Here is a 4,059-nt window from a genome sequence, read left to right on the forward strand (position 1 = left end):
ACTTTAGGAGGTGGGTGAAAAAAGATCTTGCTGTGATTTATGTCAAAGAGTGTTCTGCCTATGTTTTCCTCTAAGAGTTTTATAGTGTCTGGTCTTACATTTAGGTCTTTAATCCACCTTGAGTTTTTTTGTGTGTACGGTGTTTGGAAGTGTTCTAATTTCATTCTTTTACAAGTAGCTGTCCAGTTTTCCCAGCGCCACTTATTGAAGAGGCTGTCTTTTAAAAATATGGAACGGGCTTCCCTGGTGGCACAGTGGTTAAGAATCTGCTTGCCAATGCAGGAGACACAGGTTTGAGCCCTGGTCCGGGAAGATCCCACATGCCGTGGAGCAACTAAGCCCATACACCACAACTACTGAGCCTGTGCTCTAGAGCCCGCGAGCCACAACTACTGAGCCCACGAGCCACAACTACTGAAGCCTGTACAGCTAGAGCCCATGCTCTGCAACAAGAGAAGTCACCGCAGTGAGAAGCCTGCACACCACAACAAAGAGTAGCCCCTGCTTGCCGCAACTAGAAAAAGCCTGTGCGCAGCAATGAAGACCCAATGCAGCCAAAAATAAACAAATTTTTTAGAAAATTAGTTCCTTTAAAAAAAATTTTTTTAATATGGAGCACTTCACAAATTTGCATGTCATCCTTGCACAGGGGCCATGCTAATCTTCTCAGTATCGTTCCAAATTTGGTATATGTGCTGCTGAAGCGAGCTTGCTTTTTCTTTCTTCCCTTCTTTCTTTCTTTCTTCCTTTCTTTCTTTCCTTCCTTCCTTCTTTCTTTCTTTCTCCCTCTCTTTCCTCCCTTCCTTCCTTCCTCTCTCTTTCTCTCTTCCTTCCTGTCCTTCTTTTTCCCTTTCTTTCTTCCTTCATTCCTTCCTCCCTCCCTCCCTCTCTCTCTCTCCCTTTCTTTCTTTCTTTCTTTCTTTCTTCCCTCCTTCCTTCCTTCCTTCCTTCCTTCCTTCCTTCCTTCCTTCCTCCTAAACTGCTCATAACCTGCCGATTGAAAACATGGACCCTGGAGCCATGAGTTCAAATCCTGGCTCCACCGGTTACCAGCTCTTGTCTTAGGCAAGTTGCTCAAACTCTGTGCCTCAGTTTCCTCATCTATAAAGTGGGGATAATAATAGTACCCTCACAGTACAGCCTCACAGTCCTTGGACTCGCAGAACCTACATCCTAGAAGGGGAGACCAGCATTAAATAAATAATCATACAATTAATTGATAATTATTCTTGCCAAAAGGCAGAGGAGTCAGGGAATGTTTCCCATGCAATTGTGGCTTGTCTATTCATCTATTATCTCTTCCACTAGCTTATAAACTCCAAGAAGCCTGGGGTCATGTACATTTTATTTGCTAATGTTTACCTGGCATTGGGAGGCACTCATTAACTATGTTTGGATCAATGGATGAATGAATAAAGTGATGTTCCACTGGAGACCAGAAGGATGAGTTGGAGTAAACCAAGTGAAGAGAGTAGATGGAAGAGCATCCTAGGCAGAGGGAACAGCATGTGCAAAGGCCCTGTGGCTGAAAGGAGGTAGGAGTGTTTGAGGAAATAAAGCCAGGACAGTATGTCTGGAGCAAGCAGAGTGAAAGGGAGAGTGGGGCAGGCTGCCCAGGGCCTTGGGAGCCCCATAGTGTATTTTCTCTATCAAGTGCCCAGCCAGGGCTGTAATGGGAACTGAGCTGGGGCATCAGAAAGACCTGGGTTTGAGACTTCCCTGGTGGTGCAGTCGTTAAGAATCTGCCTGCCAATGCAGAGGACACAGGTTCTATCCCTGGTCTGGGAAGATCCCACATGCCGCAGAGCAACTAATTCCGTGTGCCACAACTACTGAGCCTGCACTCTAGAGCCCATGAGCCACAACTACTGAGCCTGCGTGCCACAACTACTGAAGCCCTCACGCCTAGAGCCTGTGCTCCGCAACAAGAGAAGCCTCCGCAATGAGAAGCCCGCGCACCGCATGGAAGAGTAGACCCCGCTTGCCGCAGCTAGAGAAAGCCCGCACAGCAATGAAGACCCAACACAGCCAAAAATAAATAAGTAAATTTATTTTTTAAAAAAGAAAGAAAAAGAAAAGAAAGACCTGGGTTCAAATCCCAGCTTCTGGATTTTTTGACTGTGTGACAAGTCAACCTCCACGAGCCCTGGATCCTCGTTTGCAAAAGGGACATAATAATAGTAAACTATTGCCTGGGGTTTGGAAAGGATCATAGACTGTAAAGCACTTAGCACAGTGCCTGGCACACAGGTGGTGCTCAAGAAATGTTGCTGTGGTCATAATAATAACATCTTTATGATTGATGCAGGTCTCCTGGTTCTCTTTCACTGTCCCTGAAGCTGAGTTTTCTCCTTAAGGAGGGTCCCCATCTCCATGCCCTCCCGGGGACATAGTTGTTCCTGCTTTCCACATGCCCTGCTCCCTCAGGCCCTCCTGGAGCCGTTCTCCTTGAAATTCCTGCAGCCAGGACTGAGGAAATTGTTCCCTTGGCTCAGGGCAGAATTTGCACCCATGTTGCTAAGCAACCAACCACCATCCAGATGCCAGCTGCAGCCTGGGCAGAGGGATGAGCGTCAGCACTCTGGGGAGGGCCTCCTGGGGCTCTGCCAGGACCCCAGGCTGCAGCCAGGCCTGAGGCAGGAGAGCCCAGGCAGAGGGTTCACTGAGAGTCAGCACACAGCAGTGGAAATCCTATGGGGTCAAGGGCAAGTGCAAATGCATTCAGACCCCAGCTCTACAATTTACCAGCTGTGCAGCCTCAATCAAGTCAGTGAACCTCTCTGAGCCTCAGCTTACTCATCTGAACAATGGAATGCAGACCTAGCTACAAATTCGTCATGAGGATTACAGGGGATGATGTACATGAAAATGCCCAGCACACAGCACATGTTCAAAGAATCTTGAAATATGGATGTATATACAGGGATGAGTACACTAATTTTGTCACCCATCAGTGTCAATAAAATTCAAACTCCTTAGCCTGCCCTTCATGGTCCCCTAAACTGACCCCCCCCACTCTCTTCTGTCAACCTAGTTACCTACTAGTTCAGTGTCTCTCACCCTCAGCACTACTGACTTTAAAAAAAACAACAAACAGATTTATTGGCATATAATTCCTGTATCTTACAATTCCCCCTTTTAAGGTGTACAATTCGGGGACTTCCCTGGTTGTCCAGTGGTTAAGACTGCACGCTCCCAATGCAAGGGGCCCAGGTTCAATGCCTGGTCAGGGAACTAGAACCCACATGCCTCAACCAAGAAGCTGTATACCGCAACTAAGATCCTGCATACCACCTGCAGCAGCAAAGATCCTGTGTGCCACGATTAAGACCCGGAGCAGCCAAATACATAAATAAAATATTTTTTAAAGTGTAAAATTCAATGCTTTTTCGTTTATTCACAGAGTTTTGCAATAATCATCACGATCAATTTTATTATTTTTTTATTTTTATTTTTTTTAATTTATTTTTTTGTGTGTGGTATGCGGGCCTCTCACTGTTGTGGCCTCTCCCGTTGCGGAGTACAGGCTCTGGACGCGCAGGCTCAGCGGCCCTGGCTCACGGGCCCAGCCACTCCGCGGCATGTGGGATTTTCCCGAACCAGGGCACGAACCCGTGTCCCCTGCATCGGCAGGCGGACTCTCAACCACTGCGCCACCAGGGAAGCCCACGATCAATTTTAGAATATTTACATAACCCAAAAAGAAATGCCATACCCATTAGCAGTCACTACCCAGCCCTGGCAACCACTTATCTGATTTCTGTCTCTATGGATTTACCTATTCTGGAGATGTTATATAAATGGAATCATATAGTATGTGGTTTTTGTATCTGGCTTCTTTCACTTAGCATAATGTATTCAAGGATCATTCATCTTGTGGTGTGTATCAGTTCTTCATTCCTCTTTACAGCTGAATAATATTCCTTTGTAGGGATAGACCACATTTTGTTTGTCCTTTCATCAGTTGATGGACATGGGGGTTGTTTGTACTTTTTGGCCATTATGAATAATGCTGCCGTGAACATTCATGTACAGGTTTTTGTGCGGACTATTGACACT

General features: G+C 46.3%; 1 non-coding gene across 1 annotated transcript; it reads right to left on the reverse strand.

Annotated features, from left to right (window-relative positions):
* Positions 1 to 604: 604 nt before the first annotated feature.
* LOC112064131 (U6 spliceosomal RNA) lies at positions 605 to 707 on the reverse strand. The gene has a single exon (XR_002891384.1). It is a non-coding gene; the product is annotated as a U6 spliceosomal RNA (small nuclear RNA).
* Positions 708 to 4,059: the final 3,352 nt, after the last annotated feature.

Source organism: Physeter macrocephalus, chromosome 19 (genome assembly GCF_002837175.3).
Source record: "Physeter macrocephalus isolate SW-GA chromosome 19, ASM283717v5, whole genome shotgun sequence".
Taxonomy (NCBI): Eukaryota; Metazoa; Chordata; class Mammalia; order Artiodactyla; family Physeteridae; genus Physeter; species Physeter macrocephalus.